The following is a 23,878-nucleotide window of genomic DNA, read 5'->3' on the forward strand; positions in this document are numbered from 1 at the left end:
TCACGGCTCCATTCTTGCCAAACTCAACCCATAAGCTTCATTTGAAATACCTTGAAATACCTTCTTGGCTTCCCTTCGGAGAGCACTTGACTCTCCTCCCGGCTTCTCCTTCTGGAATTCCTTCACTGACACCTCTTTTTTTTCCTGGCTTCTGAATTTGGGAGTGCTCAGGACCCCCTCCTTAGATTTTTTGTTGTCGTTTATATTATCTACCCTTACTCTCTGGCCCATCCAATCCCATGACTTTAAATATCATTTGTAGGCTGTTGGCATCTAAATCATCGTGAATCTGGTCACCACTAATCTGGACTTCTTCCCCTAACGCCAGACTCTTTCATTCAACTTCTTCCTTCAGTTCTGGATGTCTTGTGGACATCTCAAACTTCCCATTATCAAAACTCAGCTCTTTATCTTCTATCTGCCAACCCGCTTTTCCCACCTTTATTATATGTGCAAATAGCAACTCCATCCTTCCTGTCTCTCAGGCTCAAAGCCCACTGGAGTCATCCTTCAATCCCATCCCATTCATCTTTGTTCATAAATCTCGCTGGCATTAATTTTGAAAGATATCTCAAACCTTGAGCTGCTTCTCACAACTTTCCCTGCTACCACCCTGGTCCAAGGAGCCATCACTCATTGACTAAATAATAATTGCAACATCTTTGAACTAGTCGAACACTCTTCGGACTTTCATTCTTATCCCCTTGTTTCCCACATAGCAGCCAGAATGACCTCTGAAAATCATAACTCACATAATTTCTCTCCTCTGGCCAAAACTATTCAATAGATTTCCATGACACTCAGAATACTGAGTCCTTATAGACCTCCAAGGCCCCTGGCATCCCAGCCTGACTCCCTTCCTCTCTAACTCTCCTGGTAGCAGTGCCCTCCTCTCTCTCTGTCCCTGCCACAGGGGCTCCCCCACTATTGCTCTTTCACCCAAACACACATTTGCCTCCTGAACTTGTCCTGACTGCTCTCCATGCCTGGAAATCTGTTCCTTCTGACATCTTCTGAAGGATTCTTCTTCCATTTCACACAGGTCTATACTTAAATGTCACCTTCGAAGAGTAACAGCTCCTAAGTAACTTGCCCATAACAGCTTCACACCACCACTGTGTCCTCCCTGGCATTTTTTCTTCTTAGTACTTGTCCCCACCTGTCATACTGTAATGTCACTCCCTGCCTCTGATAGAGTTCCATGAGAGTATGCATTCCATGTCCTTTTTTGTTTTCAAATACTACATTGCCAATATGTAGAATAACATCCCTAGAGGCCCCCCAAAAATTAGTGGAGTTTATGAATGGCTGGATTAATGAACTCGTAGGCTACGGGGCTGTTTAAGCCTTCCAGAAAGACCTTTCGTATGTCAAGGCCACAAAAAAGGCAGGAATAAAAACTCAGAATCGGCTTCTGTACTGTGATGTTGTGGACATTCTCCATGCCCTTCATCAGAACCTTCTTAGAAATGCTAAGTTGAGGGTCATCCCAGACTGAGAGGGTTCACAAAGAACCTGCTCTGTTTTCTAAGTCAAGTCAAATAATTAGTACCAACTGTGACTTGAGTCTCACACTCCCAGAAAGATTAACCTTTGCTTAATGATGGAAAACTATCAAAAGGATCGGGATGTTTTAGCTTGTTCCCTCCTATATTCAGGTCATACTTAGCCAGCTTTGTTCCTCGCGAGGTCTGTCCCATGCCGGTTGTACTAGCAAACATGCCGCATCCATCATGCTGAAGCGGTCCTCTTCGCTGTCTCCCAGATCATTCAGTAATCACCCTTTGCACTTGATGTGCAAACTGACTAATGCGCCCATCCCTCAAATGCCTGGCACTCTAGAAGTGTACATTTTCTGGAAGGACAAAGACCTGAATGTCTTATAGTTACTGAAATATATGAGTGTGCAACATTACCAATGCCTTTTTTTAAAGAATATTTATTTATTTTTTAGTTTTTGGCGGACACAACATCTTTGTTTGTATGTGGTGCTGAGGATCGAACCCAGGCCGCAAGCATGCCAGGCGAGTGCGCTACCGCCTGAGCCACATCCCCGGCACCACCAATGCCTTTTTGACTGACCCCCTGTGTGAAAGTCCTCTTCTTCCCAAATTAAAAAGCATCAAATGGATAACTACAATTCTTTGCTAACAAGAGATTGGACACCTTCTGTGTCCAATCCCTGGATCTGCCCAGTGCTGAAGCCAAACCCTTTATTCTCTTCAGAAGGCATGTTTCTCTCTATCCTAGGTTGCTGTTATCTCCATATGAGCCAGACAGAGTCAGACAGAGATGGGTCCCATCTCAGCTCCTTAGGGACAGTGTGACCATTGCTAATTATTTCACCTCTTTGAGCTTCAGTTCTTTCATCTGTAAAGTGGAGATAATAATAGTACCTGCTGCATGAGGCTGCTGCAAACTTTTCTTAGTATGATATGTAAAACCTTAACACTGTGCCAGGCACATAGGAAGGGTTTAATAGCTTAGAAGCCTCAGAGCATCTGTTTCTCTCGGTTGGGAGATGGCTGCTGTGTGAAGGGTCTTGGGCTTAATCAATGCAGAGAGGCCACATGCAAGCAGAAGCCACTGGAGGAAACCAGGGAAGCCAGCCAAGAGCCACCACCAAGGCCCAACGTGCTCATCCAGCCTGACTTGGGTGCAAGCATGGGGCTAGTTCAACACCTCTCTCTAGTCATGCCTGAGTATTTGCATACTAAAATATTTTATATATACATATATTATTTTATCTTAAATAGCTTTCCTTTAATTCCTCCATTTGTTATTTTTGTTACATAAGGGTATTCTATTAATTTAGTTTTGAAATAATATTGTAGATGGATTGTATTGTCTTTTCAGTAAAGTGAAGGAAGTGCTATGAAATTTTGTTAGAAAAAGGGGGCATCAGAGAGAAAAATCCCTGCCTTTGACAGTCTAACCTCATCCTCCAGGTCCAGGAGTGGCCTCACTAATGCTTGGTTAAGTGTATTGTCAGCATTAAAAACAGGTTTAATTACTCATGGACCCAACGAATCATTTCTTCTCTCTAGGCCAGGGGTTCCAATTTTTATTTGTTGTACATGACAACAGAATGCATTTTGACCCATTGTACACAAATGGAGCACAGCTTTTCATTTCTCTGTTTATACATGATGCAGAATCACACCATTCATGCAATCACACATGTACATAGGGAAATAATGTCCATCTCATTCCACCATCTTTCCCATCCCTATACCTGCTCCCCTCCCTTCACTCCCCTCTGCCCAATCCAAAGTTCCTCTGTACTTCCCTTGTCCCACCCCCACACCCCATTATGGATCAACATCCACATATCAGAGAAAACATTTGGCCTTTGGTTTTGGGGGATTGGCTTACTTCACTTAGCATGATATTCTCCAACTCCATCCATTTACTTGCAAATTCTGTAATTTCATTCGTCTTTAAGGCTGAGTAATATTCCACTATGTATATATACCACAGTTTCTTCATCCATTCATCTGTTGAAGGGCATCTAAGGTTTGTTCCACAGTTAGCTATTGTGAATTGAGCTGCTATAAGATTTTTAATGTTTTTTTAATCCAAAACTATTTTTGACAAACATGGAAACAATTTATCTGTGGCCTCTCTCTCTCTCTCTCTCTCTCTCTCTCTCTCTCTCTCTCTCATACACACACTCACAAACACACACACTCCCATATTTTGCTGATTAAAACCTGATCCTCTGCTCCAGCTGAAGGCCTCCCTTCCTCGTCCCAGCTCTAGATGGTGTCTGCCTCCCTGAGGGACAAACAGCTTGATGAATTTCCATACCCCACTCTTCCCTAACAGCACCTACAATAACATCTTGCACTTAATAAATATTTGGTTTATTTCTTCTTGGTTGACTTCATAAAGAAGAAGTAAATATTGCCTGAAATTAATATCAACTTGTGCAAATTTCTGGTTCATTATTTCTAATCTCCAAATGAAATATTTACCTCAATACCTCCTTCTATTCCCATACAAAAACCAAGAGCCCTAAGAATCCCTCTCTGATACAAATATCTTCACATTAAATGCAATTTTGCACAAAACCAAGTTAATGACCTAGAAATCAGGGAGGTTGTATTAACATTTTTAATAAGAGAGGTTTATTAAATCATCTTTATGTGTGAAGAGATGATTATTTATTGAATCAGGCACTTTACATAATTTTTCAATGCTCACAACTGTTCCTTAACATACCTATTATTTTCCCTATTTCATAGATGAGGAAATCAATGGAGAATGAGCATTAAGTGGCTCAAAGATCAAGGTCATAACCTGCTGAATGGCAGAGCCCATGTCTCTGAAGGCTGAGTCCAGGGTGCTTTCTGCTACATCCCAACTATTAACAACTGTAGAAATGCTACATGCCCTGGAGACATTACCTCATTTTTTTAGTCCTCACTTTTCCCATCTTAAAATGAGGAGGTTAATGTCACTTAACATCAGAGAGTTACGCAGACCACACGAGCTGCTCCAAATGATCTTCTCAGACTAGCACCTGCCATACCATAAGAACAGGCCACCATCTGGCACAGAGTTAAAACAGAAACACAAATTGGTCATCATTACGCCTTGGACTCTGCTGCTTTCTGCAGAAGGAAGTTCTTTGTGTTTGCAAACAGCAGACAATACCTCAAACATTCATTCATTGGAGATTGAGTTCTGCCAAGGACAGAAAAACAGGAAGTAAACACCCTGGACCAGGTGTGTCTTGTAACAAACTATTTTGTTTGCCCTTGAAAAGTGCTTTCAACATTTGGTGCAATCCAATGCCTATTTCCATGATGCATGTATTATTCTCACCTTTCAAAGTGTATTCCAGGAGCCATGGAAACCCACATTCACTGTGTGGCTTTGTGATGCAGAGAAGCAAGACATTCAAGCCATGATCCACACCTGGACTGCAGGGAATCACAGAATGGAGGGTTCTTAGTCACTGCCCTTTTAACACCACCCACATCTTACTGAGAAGGAAACTGAGGCATGGAGAAGGAAGGAAGCTGTTTTCTCGGGCTTTGCTTCAACAGCTCTGTGAAGCAAATGGCCATCTGTTACACATGTCTCTCTGCTCTCCAGTGCACACCAATACTCCCCCTGCAAACCGTGAGTCCCCCTCCCTATACTGTTTCATCCAGAAGGGCTTTTCCTCTGCTCCCCAAACAGGTAGGATCTTGCTGGGGCCTTGGCTTTTGCCCCTGCTTCTCATCCTCCCAAGAACTCCTGCCTCGGACCTGCAGAGAGGTGACTCTTTCTTGTCCCTCAGGCCTCCGTCCAGCTGCACTGTCTTACACCCTTCCTATCACCGCAGGATTATTCAGACTCCCCATCACTCTCTATATTTCCTGGGCTCTGTGGCAGAGCACTTCTCTGGCACGTGTGAGGCACTGGGTTGGATCCTTAGCACCTCATACAAAACTAAACAAAGAAAATAAAGGCATGCTGTCCATCTAAAACTACAAAAAAAATCAAAAAATAAAAAATGATTTCCAACTATCTGAAGTAACTAGGCTCATGCACTTCAACCCATCCCTCCCACCCAATGCCCTGTCCCATGACAGAAGTCATATGCTCTTGTTTGCTGTTAATCTCCAAAGCTTAGCACAAGCCTGACACAGAGTTGATGCTCAATAAATGGATAGGTGAAGCCACATCCAGCCCTGAAGGGCAACCCCTAAAGGCTGGTATTTTCAAAAAGCTGCAATGTGGTAGTTAATGTGTATGGCAGTGACCCTCGAGTTCCTAAGTTTCTACCATCTGTCAGCTGAGGGTTCCTATGATCTTGCCAAAATTTTGGTGGTTACCTTGTAGGTTTCAGGAAATGTTTTTCTTGAAATAAGTCATCATTCTCCCCACTCATTCTTATCTGAGAATTTGGCTTTATCTACTCATCACATTGGTGTTTGTTTCAGAAAAAATGGATAGAAGAAATTGTCCATTCTCCGTACAGGAGAATCCAGTATCAGTCTGCTCCATGATCATTTCCCGTGTTGACAGGGCAGAGACCTAATCTCAGAGACAGCCCCAGAGGGGAGGGACAGATGCTCTGATCAGGGAGACAGACACCTTGGGGTCTCATTCCCTTAGGGGTGACTTTGACAATTATCCAGGGCTCATTATCTTTATCTTCTAAAGTGCCTTGGATGTTCTCCGGGGTTCCTTCCAAGGCTAAAGTTAATATTCATTTATTCAACAAAGACAAATATTTGCTCCATAACTCTGTGCCAAGTACTGTCAAGGGGCTGGAAATAGAGCTTTGGAAAGCAGAGGGAGGCTATCTTATTCATGGAATACTTTAATTATGAGAGAGTGGATTTCTTATGCACTCCCACTTGGGGATGAGACTTTTGCTCTTTGCTTTCCAGTCTTGTGCTCTGATTTCTATCATGAGTGGAAGAAAACCCACCCCTGTCTCCTGTCCTGACCAAGTGTTTGGTCCACCCAGTGAGCTTCCCTGTGCTCTTCCTTTCCTACCAAACACCCCCAATCAGATGGGGGCAGGGCAGGAGGGGTTGGGGAGGTGGGGGGACATCAGAAGTACAAGTAGAGTCACCCTGTGTCTTAAGAAAGCAATTCAAGTTAGGGTCCAGGATCCTGACATTAATCCACACTCTGCCAACCACTGGGCATCAGACCTTGAGAATATCCCTGAACCTCTCTGGGTATCAGTTTCATCTCCTCAAATTAAGGTGTGGTGGTCATGAGAATGTCCTGAAGACATCCCGCTGTGTCCCGTGGAGTTGACTGAGGACCTTAGTTCTGCCTTCTAAACTCCGTCACCACATTGGCACCACCAAGAGCCCCCAGCTAAAATCCAAGCATGGCAGGGGCATTGCTGGGAGAAGCAGGTGTGTTTCCGGAACACATGGGACTCCTCTGACTGCCAACTCTGGCCCAAGGGCTCCATCAGCTTTGCTAAACTTTCTTCCAGCTGCTCGTCAGTCAGAGACTTTGTTCCTCTCTCCTCCACATGAGCAAGACCCACACGGCCGCCTGATGGCTTCCCAGCCTCCACTGCCCCTTCCCCACTTCCCCTAGAGGTGGTCTCCCTAATCCATCTCTTGCCTGTTGAACCCAAACTTAACACCCCCTTCTCAAGCTAACACATTGGAACTACAATAACTTTTTCCTCCCTCACTGTTGGGAAGACAGTGTCAACAAAAATATTTTACAAAGTACACAAGGCTTTCTACAACACAAAGACTCATACCAAGGAGACAGTGTCATTCATTTATTCACTTAATTGTGAATTAATTTATTTATTCACCTAATAGTACTGACCAACCATCCTGAGCAGGGATCTGGAGATACAAAGGAATGATGCTCTTCCCTGAGCAGGTCACAGGCTAGAGGAGCCTACCAGCTTCATCATGGACTTGCACTTAGATGATAATATCTTAGATAATAAGTTTTGGTGGCGAAATGAGATGGGGGGACATAAAGTAAGAGGAAAGAGGGAGAAATGACTCCGCCATCACACCAAGGAACTGAGCATGTTAGATCCTGGCTGTTCAAGTGGATGTGAGAGGTTTTTCAATTGTGCTCCCATGTAACCTGATGCTGCCCTCCTGCCAGAGCCTCTCAGCACCAGGGGGACTTGTTGGGATGTGATGGCTGTAGCACTTTTGCAGGGAAACTCAACTGTTGTCACCATTTCATGGCTCTGAATATTCAGCTATACAACAGACCTCCAGGAGAATATGCTCTGAGTTGTAATTTTCCAAAGGCAACACGATTATAAAACCCAAGCAGATGGAAAGACAATTGCGGCGGACAGGAAAGCTGTTAGCAGTTTCCATTTGTAGACAAAACCATTATTTTTTAACAGATCACTGCCAGAATTTGATGAAGCCGGTACTCTTTGCACCCTCTGCTTTGCAAAAAGCCCTGTAGCTCTGTAAGACTTTGCAAACAGTTGAAGAATGCTATTTTTATACATTTGTTTATGTCAAAGGCACCGGCTCATAGGGTTTCACATTTAGCTTGCTGTTAATCTCCAAACTTCCATTAATATAGAGTTCCCAACCCTGAAAATTGTACTTCAAAATAAATGGTGGTGCGATCATCTTTTATTTAAAATATCACTGCATCCCATCATTCAGTGTCAAGGCCCAGCTTGTTTATGGGAGAGCTTGATTACATAATTACATATTAGGAATCATTTGTAAGGAAAATTGATTGGTGTATTTACAGCAAGGATTTCACCAGAAATAACCCTGTCTCTAGATGTGGGAGTGAAGTATCAGGTTGAAATGGCACAAGAACTTCAGGAGCTTGTCACCATTTTGTTTATTTCTCATCCCAGGAAGGAGTACTTGCCCACAGAGCAATGGGGGACCAACTGTTAGCTTTGTTACACTGTGTGATCCACAAATCAAGTTTTAGGTGGTGGGTTTACAGAGTACTGGAAAGAGTGCTTCAAAGGGATTGGTGAGTCTCAAGTTCAAGGTCTGACCCTGTTGGTAACTGGTAGAAAAAAATCGTTCTGTCTCTCCAAACCAATAATAAATGGCAATGAAAACATGAGTGGTCAAGTGTAAAAGTTAGGAAATGCACAGGATCTGAAAAGGATCTAAAGGCACAGATGAGCTTCACTCCAAACGGGAAGATTGATGGGCGATGAAAAGACAGCCTTCTATCGTTGGTGTCTTCGTGGTTCCTCCTCAATGGTGACAAGAGCCCTAAGATGGTCGCCATTCAGCTTCCCTGCAGTCCCAGAGACACCAGGTCACATCTTTCCATTCTTCTCTATTCTGATTTTCTGTCTGCACATTTCCTTCCTCAGGTTGCTAACTCTTTTTAAATTTTTTTTTTCTTTGCCTTTCATGATATCTGGCCACAGGAACATTTGGTCAATAGAATATGTCCAAATTTTTCTATGGAACCTTTCTGCAGCCTTTGTCTCTAGTACTGAAGAAGATGAGTTCTGTCCTTCTTATAAGATAAGCATGAAGAAAGCATACTAATTTAAACCTCAAAGTAGTCTCGGTCCCCAGAAAGGAAATGATAATGAAAATTACAGCAATAGCAGCAGTTATAAGATTTGTCCTTCCAAATGTATTGGACTCTAGAGGGAAAAAGAGCATAACTGGAAGATTGTCACCATGTCTCTGCATCTGTCCTTGGCCATTTCCAGGTCCCCAGCATTTTTCTGAAAATGTTACTGCCGTTAAGAAAGGCAAAACTTAACAACTGTGACCAGGCCAAAGATAATCTTAGAAAGCAGATTAAATTGAGCAAGGTTGCAAGGGAGACCTTTCCCTATGAACTTGTTTGTCTCTTTCTTCAGGCAGGGTATCAATCTTCCAGGCCTCTGCCTCCTCTACCTGGTGTATTGTACCTGTAAGCTTTCTGAGGATGGAAATGGGGATTTGTTCACCTCGTCAATACCTCTGCCCATCCTGGGTCCATCCCACGTCACGCCTCAGTAAATGATAGTCAAACCAAACTGAACTAATCCCTTTTGCATCCATGGGTAATGCCTACTCATCCTGCAGTAAGTCCCAACTCAAAAACCGCCTGCTTTTTCTATGAGCATGTAGTTTGCGTCTCCCTTCACGGTAATTCTACAGGGCTTTATCCACAGCCTTCGGTAGTCATCACAGTAGATTTTCTGCATCTGCATATCTGCCTTTCTCTGCATGCTTCTTCCCAGCACTCTGGTTTAAGAAGTAAACTGAATGAACAGTTAGAGGATGGGTTTCTTTGAAGCCCGCACAGTCATACACATTATCGGTACTTAATAGATGCTTATTGAAGTGAATTGAACTGAACTGAACTGAATTAGTGCTAGGGTTTCCAACGGTGGAATTGGATAGATTGCTACCTCTTTAGCTCTAGTTTTAACCTTAATGATCTTACTGATGTTCGATGATGGATGAGCACAGCATAAACTGTTTCCCCTTTATCACCTGCCAAATCCAAAAATGCTGACACTTTTCATGCCCTGTTGGTTCTCTTGCTTCTTGCAGAGGATAAGGTCAGACACGGTTTACTTGCAGTGATTGTATTGATCTTCACTCTTAAGATGCAATTGGAACTTCCCCTGGCAGGCAAGTTGTCATTGACTTTTACTTGGAGAGACAGACACTGACCATGGATGCTTTGGAGGAAGCCAAGCTCAGTCTTCAGTTCTGACCAGTCCAGTGAGCTGGAGTTTTACCCACACAGAGCTAACCTTCATTATCTTGTTGGATGGGCTCTTTTACTTTGCTTCCCAAAGAGTTTTCTACAATACAGATTTGTACAGTGGGAAAGGGATATTAAATTATTTAAAATTCCCAATCTAATAAAATCTGCATCCTTTTCAAGCTCACAGTTGTCACTGTTAAGTCACACATGTCGGACATCAAAGAACAGTGAGGACAAGAGCCGGCTGAGTGAGCAGATGTGCATAGAGGAAGAGTACAACTCCTTCCTTTGAACAGGGATGTCTTGTTTTAGAAAACACGCATTTGTAAGCATTGATTTGTTTGTCCTTGAGAGAACCCTGGCAAGAAATATACATTTATCCCCCTTTTTTACAGAAGAAGAAACCAAGGTTCAGAGAGAACAGGAATAAATGGAATACAACACAGCTGAGAAAAGGTCTAAGTGTCAAAGCCCTTGCTCCACTACACCTTGCCACTATGTGATTTGGCTTTTGTGACATGTGGCTGTTCATAAATACCTTCCTTTTCAATATCTCACCTGCTACAATAACACTGTGAAGAGATTCATGATCCCTTTGAAAGCAAACATCTGTGCATTGATAAAGCTATTCTTTTTAATGTAAACTTGAGCTAGAATCTAACAAACATGCATCAGACTTGCATGCTGAAAACTATCAATGGTGACCCAAAAAATCAAAGAAGATTTAAATAAATGAAGAGAAATACTTTTTTCTTGAAAGACTCAACTTAGTTAAAGATGCCAATTCTTCCCAAAATGAGAAACATATTTAACACGATGCCAGTCAAAAATCTTAGCAAGAGTTCTGAAGGTATAGACAAGAACCTAAAATGTATAGAGAAAACCAAAGAAACTACAATGGTTAAATAATTTCGAAAAGGAGAAAAAAAGCAAAAGAAATTAGTCTACCCAACTTTATAACTTCTAGTTAAGGTAATTGAGACTGTAGAACTGGCAAAGGGAGAGACACATGGATCAATGAAGCCAAACACAGAACGTAGAGATAGATCCTCACGAACATAACAACTGGTTTTTCACTAAGTTGCAAAGGCAATTCAGGAGAATACGCTTTTTCCAGAAATGGTAATGGACCAACTAGACATCCATAGTCAAAGAGGAGAAGGATAAGAAAGAGATGGAGAGAGAACAGAATGAGGAGGAAGAGCGGGAGGAGGAGGAGGAGGAGGAAGAGGAGAATTAGCACTGTTGAAAGCTTAGACTAGAGCTCACCTTCTTCAAAAATCAACTCAAAATGGGTTATGAACTGAAGGCACATGCACTTTATACAAGAGAGAATATTTTGGATCTAGAGCTAAGCAACAAGTTCTCAGACTCAACACCAAAATTCAATCCTTAGAAGAAAATATTGAGCAGGACACAGTGGTACGTGTCTATCACCCCAGTGACTCGGGGGGCTTGGACAGACGATGGCACATTTAACCCTAACCTCAGCGACTTAGTGAGACCTGGTCTCAAAGTAATGTTTTTTAAAAGGGCTGGAGGTGTAGCTCAGTGGTAACGCACCCCTGGGTTCAATCCTTAATGCAAAAAGAATAAGAAAGAAAGAAATTATTAATAAATCTCACTTTAAATAAAAATGTTGCTCTGTGAAAAATACTGTTAAGAAATGAAGAAATAAGTTATAGAATGAGAGAGAAAAAAAAAATGAAAAATCCACCCAGCCAAAAAGAGGTTCATATCTGGAATACGTAAAAAAGAAAAAAAAAAAATCTCAGAACTCAACAGTAAGAAATAAACAATTATAAAATAGGCAAAAGATAGGAAGAAAAATATAACAAATGAGCACATGAGAATATGCTCAGCATTTTTAGACACCAGGGAAATGAAAATTAAAACCACATGAGATATAATCACACACCTATTAGAAAGGCTAAAGTAATAATAGTGACATCACCCTATGCTAGCGAGAATTCAGAACAACCACTTCGCTCATATGCTGCTGGTGGGAATGTAAAATGGTACAATCACTTTGCATAACAGTTTGACATTTTCTCAAAATACTAAACATACAACCACCTTATAACACAGAAATGACACTCCTGGGCATGTATTACAGAGAAATGGAAGTTTATGTTCACACAAAACAAAAACTGAACACAAATGTTTATAGCAGCTTTTTCTTAACGGCCCCAAACTGGAAACAACCCTAATGTCCTTCAGTGGTTAAAATGTGGCACCCATTCACCATGGAATACTACTTAGCAATAAAAAGGAATGAACTACTGTTACATGCAACCTGAATGAATCTCCGGAGCATCTTGTTAAGTGGAAAAAGTCCCAAAAGGTCTCTCGCTGTATTATTCCATTTATTTAGCATTCTTGAGATGGAAGAGTTTTAGACAGGGAGAAAAGACGGGCTGTGGCCAGGGATTGAGGGACTGGGTCTGGGAAGGCAGGGAGTGTGGATGGGAAAGGGAAACGGGAGGCATCCTTGTGGTGTGGACGAACCTGTCTCAGCTGCATTGGTCTCAATCTCTTAACCATGGTGTTCACAAGAATTTTGCAAGATAGTGCCACCAGGGGAAGGTAAGTAAATGATACACAGAGTCTTGCCCATGAATTTCTTACAACCACATGGGAATCTACAATTATATCAGAATAAAAATCTCCATTTTAAAAATAGAAGTTGAAAAAGAAACCTGAAAAAGACTAGTTCAGAGGAATCAAGGCGTTAGGTTTCTACTAGTGACCTAGAACTCATCTTGTCACCTCTTTTATATTGACTTGTTTCAGTTTTCTCTAATCGAAGCATCTGATGAAATACTCCCCCCATGGCTACCTAACAATGCCCAGAATGTCATGGATTTGCACTTGCTCTTTCTTCTGGCCAGACTTCACCTTCTCTCAGGCTCCCCCAGCAGACCCCTTGTGACTAGAGACAGTGCATGTACCTTCTGGAGAGCTCACCTACATGTACACATCAGGCCCAGGGGGTATCGGCTCCTTTGGGCATATACTTGAAGCTGCACACTGTTATTATCTAATGTTTTTCTTAACACATTAATTGGACATATCGTGGGTTTCGGCATGCATAAAGTATGCATCAATCAAATCCAACCTCCCTTATTCCAATCACCACCCCCCACAAACCCTTCCCAATTTCTAGTAATCAACACTCCACTCTCATGTCGACATTTTTTAGCTTGCATCTATGACAGAGAACATGTGATGCTTGCTTTCTTGTGTCTGGCTTATTTCACTAAACAGAAGATTCTCCAGTTCTATTCATTTTCTTGCAAATGATAGGATTTCATTCTTTATGGCTGACTAATACTCCATTGTGCATATATGCCATGCTTTCTTTACCCATTCATCTGTGGATGGGCATCGAGGCTCATCCATGTCTTAGCTGTTGTGGATAGCTGCCATAAATGGGTATGCAGGTATCTTGTTAGTGGTCTGATTTCATTTCCTTTGGATGAACACCTAGAAATGGGAGAGCTGGAGCATACGGTGATTCTCTTTGCAGTTTGTTGAGGAACCTCCATACTGGTCTTTGTATATAAGTTCCTTTTCTCCACCCTCACCAGCATTTTATTTGTTTTTATTCATAGTAGCCCCTCTCTCTGGAGTGAGACGGACTCTCCTTGTCATTTTGTCTCTCATTTCTCTGATGACTAATAATATTGATTATTCTTTCCTATTTTTGGCTTTGCATTTCTTTGAGAAATGTCTATTTCTTCTGAGAAGTGTCTGTTCAGATCATTTGCCCAATTTTTAACTGAATTACTTGGGCTTTGTCAAGTTTTGGGGGTTACTTATTTATTCTGGTTACTTATGTATTAGCCCTATGTTGGATGAGTGGTTGGCAAATATCTTCTCTCATTCTCTAAATTATCTCATTGCTCTGTAATTTCCTTTTCTATGCTTTTTAGTTTGACACCATCTCATTTGTCAATTTTTGCTTCTATTTCCTGTGCTTTGGGGGTCCTATTCAAAAAAATCACTGCCTATACCAATGTCTCAAGGTGTTTTCCCTATATTTTTTCTAGCAGTTTTAAATTTTCCAAATCTTACACTTAGGTACATTGTCTTTTGACAGTCTTGAAATTCTCTCTCTGTTCTGCTACATTGGCAATTCCTCACCTATCCTAGGAACAATTTTGAGACAAACCAATGCAGTGTCTTCAAGGAGGTGATAGACATCTCCCTAATTAGCAGAGAACACACTCTTCCTTTCCTCCCCCACTGCTGGAAATATTGGCTGCTGGTCATTCTCAGCTGAGTCCTTCTCCAACACCCTGGGCAGGGTGAGTTCCTCACCCCATTCAGCACTCCGGCATCAGGGACACCAGGAGATGTCAAGGTACAGCTGTCACTTAGATTTGGGGCAACTCTTAAGGGCCAGCTCCAAAACTCTCTAAGAAATCATCTGAGGTCTCTATTGCAAGTACATCAACTTGTCCCTCTGACCAAATTTGTTTCTCTCCCTTTTTACCTGGTGTTGTTGCCAAAAGTTTCCTTCAATAAACTCCTTACACATAAATCTTTATCTCACAGTATTTCCTGGGAGACCCAAACTAGAAACAGTATTAGGAGCAGCACACACAAAAAAAAATTGATTTTGAAATGGTATTTTTTAGCCGGATCACCAGCCAGCTGCTTTACAATGGGGACTCCATCATAAGTGGTAGATGAAGTGTTAATAATCTTCCATATATTGTAGCTACAATCATTACAGTCTTTGCTGGTAGAGAACTGAGATGGAATACCAGGGGATGAACTAGCAGGGGCAATGCTGCAGTTGTTCAAGCAAAGCAATAATTCCAAGGACTATGGAAGTGGTTGGCTTTTTCTGGGGTTATTATGTATTGAAGAAATAGCAATGAAAGGTTGAAGATGATGAATCACAAACTCAAGCCAAAGAACAATAGCCAAAGGGCCTTTTTGGCAGCATATAAGAAATCCTCCATATTCTGCAGCCAGAGGATAGAAAAAAACTAAGGATCAGATTCAGGATTTAAGTAGAGTAATGGAGTTCCAGAGATGACCATCTCAACCCCAACAGATCTGTTCCACCGAGACCTGAATTCTGATTACAAAGGACTAGGGCCCTGGCATATGGGATGGAAATCTTACTGTCAATGTACTCAGAAATTGAGAATCCCCAGATTTTCCTAACCCCTCTGCACTTAAAGAAGAGGTCCATTCCTCCAGGTGAAATCTGAGTTCTCTATAAAAATAATGCAGAAGCCTCTGCCTTAGAACAAAACATGACCACTCCCAACCCCCAGGGTCTATTTCTGTCTCCCTGGCCACTGGGCCTTTAACTAGGGCCAAATCATAATGAAGCACTTGGCCTGCTGAGAGAAGAAAGAGACCTGCTCTGAAGGAGTGGGGAACTGGTCCCCACCATTCGCCAGCATTGATAGACGAGAACACGTGGGACTGGATACTGAGGCTGCTGCATCAAGTCGGATGGGGGTGAAGCTAGGAGACTTCATTGAGATGAGGGTCCTCTCTTGAATAAAGGATTTTCCAGAATTAGGGAAAATTTCAGGGCTAACAGCAGATCCTCAACCCCTTATATGGGTTCATGTGATACTACATGTAACCAAGGAAGAATTGAAAGTTTTGGCTTTCCAAGTTTTGATCAAATAATAAAATTTCTACCATAACACAAGGTGCCATGTGTCTGTACGTTGAGAAGTCCAGGTAGCTGTAAGGTAGAAAGACCAAGTATGGAAACAGTGAGGAGGGAATCTAAAGCACCTGATGGTCACAGAGTTCTCGAAGGTAACATTGATTTTGAAGAAGCAATCCGCTCATACACTCAGTCAAGTTCAGGTTGCAGGGGACAACAACAAACCATTGGTAGAAAGAAAAATCTCCTGGAGAAGTTTCATAGGTGGAAGGAAGTTTGCCATATGGCATATTTTAAACAATCAATTTAATGACTAGTATGATGTTTTGCTAGAAAAATACATATATATTTCTTATTAATATTTTATATGTATGTTTACACATATAATTATATAAGAAATATATATATTTATATATATATATAAAAAATCTTTGCACTCATTTCTAAAACAAAGGTTCTAAAAACTTTTGGAATTAATTTCCTGAGTAATAGGGGTGAGAGGCTTGTCTTTTGTTGTCCATAATAAGCTCTTTCAACCTGCTGAGTTGATGCTAACTGAATCTCCGTGAGCACCTAGATGGCTGCAGGATTGGGACTGGTTGCCAGAGGAACTGAACACTAATTAGAAGGTTGGCACTTTAGTCTTACTCCCCAGACTTCAGTGATGGGAGTGGAACTGGAGATTGAGTTAATTACCTATAACCGATGACTTCATCATGCCTTTGAATAGGACCTCCATTAAAACCCTGAAGATGGCTTAGAGAGGTTAGTTTGTAAATGGAAGAGTTGTGGGGACAATGTGCCCAGAGAGAGTGTGAAGCTCTGTACCCCTCCCCCACACCTTACCCTTTGCATCTATAATAGTCACCTTGACTGGATTAAGAAATATCTAGAAAACTGCAAACCATTATTTCTGAGTGCATCTGTGTAGGTGTATGCAGAGGAAATTAGCATGAGTTGGTGAACTGAATAGGGTCAGGCACCATCCAATCAACTGCAAACCCATATGGCACAGAAAGGTGAGCGAAAGGTGAATGTGCGCTCACTCTATCTGTGTGTGCGTGTGTGTGTGTGCACGCGCGTGCGTACCCTGAGTTTGGACATTTCTCCACCCCTTGGATATCAGAATTCCAGGCTGTCTAGCAGGTGCACTCTGAGACTTGCCTCAGTACCCCCACAAACTGACCCCCCACAGAGTTCTCAGACTTTCACCCTCAGAGCTAAACCATTGACTTCTCTGGTTCTAAAGTTTTTAGACTTGGACTGAGTCAGGCTCCTAGCATCCTAGTATCTCCAGCTCACAGCCATCCTGATGTGAGATATCTCAGCCTCCATTATCACATAAGCCAGTCCTTCTAACAAATCTCCTCTCAAATATCTAGATCCACTCATCCATCCATTTGTCTATCTATCTATCTATCTATCTACACACACACACACACACACACGTATAGTTCGTATACTTAGTATGTGCATTTTTTGCAAATTCATGCAAAAACATGTACATAAGACTTGAAACAACATGGAGGCAGATTACTATGAAATTCTGCACTTACCTTGTTTCAAGATTTGAGGTAATTGCTTCAAGTTTTATGGAAATGTTTTTGCATGAGTTTAAATATATACATGATAGATAATTAGTTGGATCAACCAATCCATGGATAGATAAATAGATCCTATCAGTTCTGTATGTCTGGAGAATACCGATTAACAAAATATATCTTCTATTTGGTGATTCTATCCGGAGGTGGCAGAAACATCAGGAGGTGGGGTCTAGGTGAAAAGAGATGGATCACTGGGGACATTGCCTTAGAAGGGTATATTTTATTCCTGGACTCTCTTCTGCTCCTCTGCTTGCTTCTGCTGTCAGTTGAGCAGTTTTGGTCCACATGCCCTCCTTCCACCATGATGTACCACCTCACCACAGGTCCAGAAAAAAATAGAGCCAGCTGATAATTAACTGGAACCTTTGAAACCATGACCCAATATAGGTCTTCTTCAAGTTGCTTTTCCAGTATTTTGTCACAGTGATATAAAATGGTTTCCTGAGTTCTTGAGCCATTTGCAAATTATCAAACTAGACAAGACAGTCATGGGAACTACCAGCTTTATAGCACACAGATTGTGATTGACATCTTGTGAGGGCAGTCTTGTGAGACTAAGTCCTTAACCTCTGTGGGACCTGCAGAAGTTCTAGGTGGTGTTAGAATCACTTAGATCATTGGAAACCCAGGTAGAGCTCAGAGTTGGGGAATTGTTTTATATGAGAAAAAAAAACATACACATTTATTATTAGAAGTGTTCTGTGAGAAAAAAAAACTAGGGAGCTCATGTTTTTAAATTGCTAAATTAAATGAACTCATTAATTATGTTATTAGATAGTATAGAAATAAAGATTACAAAATGAGCCAGGTGTACAGATTCTCTACCTCAACAATTCTACTTCTGGAAAACTAGCCTTATAGATATTTTACTAATGTCTGTGACCATGTATGCTAAGATGTATTTAAGAAGGGTGTTCATTTTAGCATTACTTGCATTAGCCAGGGGAGGGAAGGAAAAACAACTGAATCCATGGTACTATATAAATAAATAATGTTTAATTCATGCAAAGGAAAGCCAGACAGACCTTTCAAATAGTGAGTTATATCACTCAGAGAAAAGTAGACTTGTGTAATAATCTCAGTTTTGTTTCAAGCTATATTTACATGTTTTGCATGAATTTACACAGACATTTTCTAGACAAATACAAAATAAATGTTTAATGCTGACTTCTTCTCCAGTGGGAAAAGGGCTCACACTTTAACTTTCAGAATTTTGTTCTGTTTGTACTGTTGAAATGTTTTGATCTGTTCATTTACTTAATTATTTTTAAATAATAGAAAAGGTCATTTTAAACGAGAACCAAGAAATATGAATCTATTTTAAATTGCAAAATAAAATGTTGAATATCATTGGGAAGTCATCCTCATGGCTGAACAAGGTGAGCAAAGCTGAGAAAATTGGCCCTGAAATTCAAACTCATCGCAAGGAATCAAGTAGGCAGCAGTCACTGGCCTTGACAGGTAAACACTGTCTGCAAGGTGCATTAGTCCTTGGCCTGATCACTGGGAATCACAGAATAAAACAGGAGAATGTTCTGACCACACTCCATGGCACTCAAGTGTCTCCTGAAAGCAAAAGCAGCCAGGCAAAAAAACACAGTGGCTTTCAATCTTGAAATCTAATGTGAACCCTTGACTGGTCTTTAAATTACCACATGGGCATCTGGAATGGGGAAGCACAGTCTGTATGTTCTGACAGAGAGATGATATTGACAATCATTATGAATTCCAAGTGGGGCTATACCTAGCAAAGAATGGCAAACTTAATTATAACAAAAATGGAATTTAAATGGTCACTATTCCCCAGAACCCACTGAATTTACCTTTACCATATTTACTGCTTATGTCCCCAAACAGGACCAGCATAATGTAGCAGAAATGTCAACAAATTTGGATGCGGAAAGCTTACGTTTCAAGCCTCCAGTGTTCCTAATAACATTTAGTTAAATCATGTAAATTTTAAGCCTTGATTTTTTTATTAACTGAAAAAATTAAAGAGAAGTATAAAATTTCACAGGTAACTCAGGTGTTAATTAGAAAAGGAATCCAATATTGATACCCACCTACAGAATAAGACATATCACAAACTTGTACAGACACACACAAATGTGAACCCACACACACACATTTTCAACACAATTTTAGAAGACTAGTAGACCCCATAAAACCTATTCATGGACTCTCAGTAAGAATCGCTAACATTATGTCCTCTTATAGAAAATGAGATGTCAGTGTTTGATCAGAACAACAAATTAACACTCCCCTTGGAGCAAATAGAATTTTATTAAATGTATTATTTCTTGCTCCCAAAGAGATCAATGATCACTTCACATTAAATATCCACATAACAGTTGGTGATAATGTCAACTTCTGTTTTTGAGGATTTACCCAACTTTTCACAAATCATCTTCCCTGGCTTGTAAGGAGGAGCCTGGACTTTCACCCAAATCTGGCCAGCTAACAGGCCCATTTCTTTTTACTACATCACTTTGGCAAGTAGCTATATGGACAACCAAATGCTGATCAATTTCCCAGTATACTTCTCAGACATTTGCACACAGAACCCAAGAACACCTCATAGTTCATAACATTTTAATATGTTAATTCTCTTCTATATCATACTATTGAAACAAAAACAAAATGCTTACCCTAAAGAATGCAAAACAATGAGGGCTCTTCCAACACTTAAATATTCATGTTATGGGATGCTTAGTGCTCTATCCATCTTTATACAATACTCTGATCAGCCATGGGATAATCACTACCAAATATAATAATTTTTGTTTATTTTTTCATTCTTTTTAGACAAAATAAGTCTCACTGCACAACCTCTCCCACCACAGTTGTGTTGTATTTTGTATCCCTAACTTGATTTTTCCCCATCTACTAAATGATATTGATGGCCATCAGTTCCAGTTTTGAAGAAAGAGATGAACATGTGACAACTCAGTGCTATTCTTTTCTTCACATGATACCCTCTGCTTCCAGTGCCCTCTCTCCACCTGACCCTACCTAAACATACATAGCTGCCAAACTCCTAATTAAACTGAACTTCAATGCAAAGTCTCATAAGGGCCTCTGTGAACTCCCCCACCTATGGTTAAAAAATAAATAACTCTTCTTCCATTTGCATTGGGTAGAGGAAGTGATTTTAACTCATTGTGAATGAGGGACATGAGCAGGGAGAGAAAGATCCAGAGTGATTTTTGTTTCATACATACCAAAAGCAGTTGCAAAAATTGATCCTGATCATAGCCAACAGCCTACTGGTCTACTCATGGGACATCAAGGGTGAAACAACTTCCTCTTCACCCAAGCCCCAGAGGACCCTGATATATCCAGCCTCACCTTCTTCTCTGTGAAGAAATGAACAAAGGCTGTTCCACACAAACCAACCCCATTTATCAAGGTTAAAAGAGAGATTAAGGAACTCAATTTATTAATATAAATGTACATGTTAGAACTGGAGCATTTTTTTAAATTACATTTTGATGCTTCCAACTGTATACTTCATAAGAAAATTTGCTTCTTTTTTTAACTATTATGTGTAATTTTTAAAACAAATTATTGAAAATAATGTGAAAGATGCAGAAGAAGAGAGTTTGTCTTTTCACTTTTAAATATACTTCATTTGAATGAAAATTTATTTTATAAATTGACCTTAAAGAGTAATCATACTCTGATGATTATTTTTTTGTTCTTTTGAGAACATTTTTAAATGTCATTATAAATGCTTTAGTTAATTAATTTTTATTTGAATAAAAATCTTATATATGCAATATATATATTAAAAAAGACTCCCTTGGGGACAACTGTCACACACTCAGGCTCACAAAGAGAGGCACAAACTTACCTCTCACCTGACCTTCCATCGGGAAGAAAGTTTTGCTGCCTGAGCCTCTTCTCCTCCATTTTTCTCCTTCATGCAAGAAAGAGACAGGTGTCTGGAATGCAGTGGGCTGACCAGGAGATTACTGCATCCCAAAGCCACCAAACACCACATGCACCTGTGCTTGATAGTCTCTCTCCCTGTTACAGCTGTTCATCAGGCCGCAACTCCACACTCCCTACATCCTCACCTCCATGCAACACTTTTGGGGCATCCTTAGGTACTTGGTTCCAACACCCCCCCCCAGAGCATCTCCCCAGACAAACCCACACCAAATGGGGCTGGAGCTCTTTTTTCTGGGCTTGACCTTTATGCTACCTTTACTTCCTAGTTAATACAGCTATCTTGTTAGTCTTATTTTGTACCTTGTTAGTCCCCACCCACCCCTACACACACACAAAATAACAGTGAGATTGGCACTGAGTCCATTAAGAAATTAGATAAACTTAGCTGAACACTCACTCTGCACCTGGCATCCTGCAAAGTGCTTCCTATAGATGATGCAGATTAGCTCCTTGACTTCTCCCACCAAGCACACTACTACCTCATTTTTCAGATAAGAGCACTAAGGCCAGGACAAATGACAACTCGTCAGAAATTGAACTCAAGCAGCCTGATGCCAGGTCCACATGTTGACTGCTGTAAGGTGCAACTCAACCCTTCAAGATGTGGAATTGTGAAGGAAGAAGGGCAGTCTGTGGGGTGGGCAGTGGGAAACAGGCATTTTTGTGCTTAATGAGTAACTGATGTAATGGCTCAAAGGTACAAAATAAGATGGTACTAAGGAGGTGGAGGAGCAAACAGTGGTTGGTGAATCAAAGAACTAGGTGAGAACAAAACCTCCAAAGACTTTTTTTTTTTGCTAAAACAAAGGATTTGGAACTTGAACTTTATCCTTTAGAAAATTGGGGTCATTGAAGAGTTTTAAGTAGAAATTGGACAAGATCATGTTTTAGAAAGATATTTTTGCTGGCCATATATGGGGTGATTTAAAAAGTAGAGATGAAAATTTGAACTATATAATAAAACCGAATGATTATTATGTACAGCCTGGTAACCAGGTTTAGGAGTGGGAGGCCCAGAAGGTATAGATAACACAAGAAAAAAGACTTAACAGTCTTTAGCTTCAAGACATCTACAGAGTGACAATGGAAAGAGACATGCAATGATAATAAACAAAGCGTGATTACCATGCATTAGGTAGAGGTACTAGCTAAAATATGAACAAAATTCCAAGCACACATCAAGAAGGGAGTGGTTAATAGATGTCACCATCTCCTAATTTTCTTTCTGAGTTCTGCTAATATCCTGCAAGAAGATAAAAGGTGGAGAGAAAAACCAGGCAGCATGATAGAAAACTGGGGCTGGCTGAGGTGAGCAGCATACTGATGTGGGAAACATGCAACACCAAACATCAATCCACGTCCACAATGGACCTTATAAGTTGACCACAGCTTTTCCTATGGATGCTAAATAGAAGCTCAGACCCTTTCACAGAGTGTCTTAAGTAGTCTTGGTTGACTTCCAAGTTAAACCAATTTTATTCCTCAAATGGCTGGAACTTGAACAGGTAGTTGTACTGAAGGATGGCTGCATTGGAAGGGAAAACAGTCTGGTTTCCCCTCTTCAGTTTATCCTGCCATAATAACTAGCCACAAATTTTGTTTTGTTTTGTATTTATTTGTTCTAATCCATTATGCATGAAAACAGAATGCATCTTGGCACATCATATATACATGGAGTATAACTTCTCATTCTTCTGGTTGTACATGATATGGAATCACACAGGTCGTGTAATCATATATGTACATAGGGTAATAGTGTCCGATCATTCTACTATCCTTCCTACCCCCATACCTTCTCCCCTTACTCCACTCCCCTCTGGTGGCCACCAATTTAAAAGTGATTGAGAAAAGGCTTTCAATAAGGAATCAGGAAAATGAATGTCTTTATCCCATAAGAACCAGTCAAGCAGATTTCCATGTGTGACTCTATTGATACCTAAAGTAATCTTTATTCTATGAATTGAGCCCAAGAGCTCATAGCTTGTAAATCTGTATGATCATCTAAAGACAACTATGTATGATTTTAAAAAACAGGAAAATAATGTTGTCATTAAAGTGTATTAAACAAAGCTACGTTCAAAGCCTTCTTTGTCCTCTTTGCGTAATATTCAGATCACATTGGTGATGAATTTCCTCTGACTGCCGCCTCCTCTAAAACCTCCAGGAACATTCTCCTATTGTGAATGACCAGAGAAAGAAACTCCACCTTCTGGAGCTGCTCATATAAATAAATCCCCAGAAGGCCTAGAAAGTTGGTAGGACATACCTATCTCACTGCAGATGAGGGGAAAGCTCAGAAACTGGCCCAAGGATGCAGCTTTGCAGCAAGACCAGAATGCATCCCCAGGTCTGTCCCCTCCAAGGCTGTCCCCTCCAGCCACTAACCACTAACTCCTTCAGCAGTTGGAGCTTTACCTTGGTAGTTTGTTCTAATTAGTTATGCATGACAATAGAATGCATTTTGGCACAACTCTGGAATAATGGACAGAAGAAATGGGATAAGCAGGAAGATTCCTCACGG

At 40.8% G+C, this 23,878-nt stretch overlaps 1 long non-coding RNA gene across 3 annotated transcripts in view; it reads right to left on the minus strand.

The window, feature by feature from the left end:
* The window catches only part of LOC124078803 (uncharacterized), a 51,074-nt gene that overhangs the window by 21,833 nt on the left and 5,363 nt on the right, over positions 1-23,878 (minus strand). The window contains exon 1 of one of the 3 annotated variants that reach the window (XR_009224811.1): positions 4,831-4,924. The exons of the other annotated variants lie outside the window; for them this stretch is intronic. This is a non-coding gene — a long non-coding RNA (uncharacterized LOC124078803). Of the gene's footprint in view, positions 1-4,830; positions 4,925-23,878 lie in introns of those variants that run through there. 3 annotated transcript variants of the gene reach the window in all.

The sequence above is a fragment of the Marmota monax genome, unplaced genomic scaffold, assembly GCF_021218885.2.
Source record: "Marmota monax isolate L192 unplaced genomic scaffold, Marmota_monax_Labrador192_F-V1.1 WCK01_AAM20220418_F8-fsc00009, whole genome shotgun sequence".
Classification (NCBI taxonomy): domain Eukaryota; kingdom Metazoa; phylum Chordata; class Mammalia; order Rodentia; family Sciuridae; genus Marmota; species Marmota monax.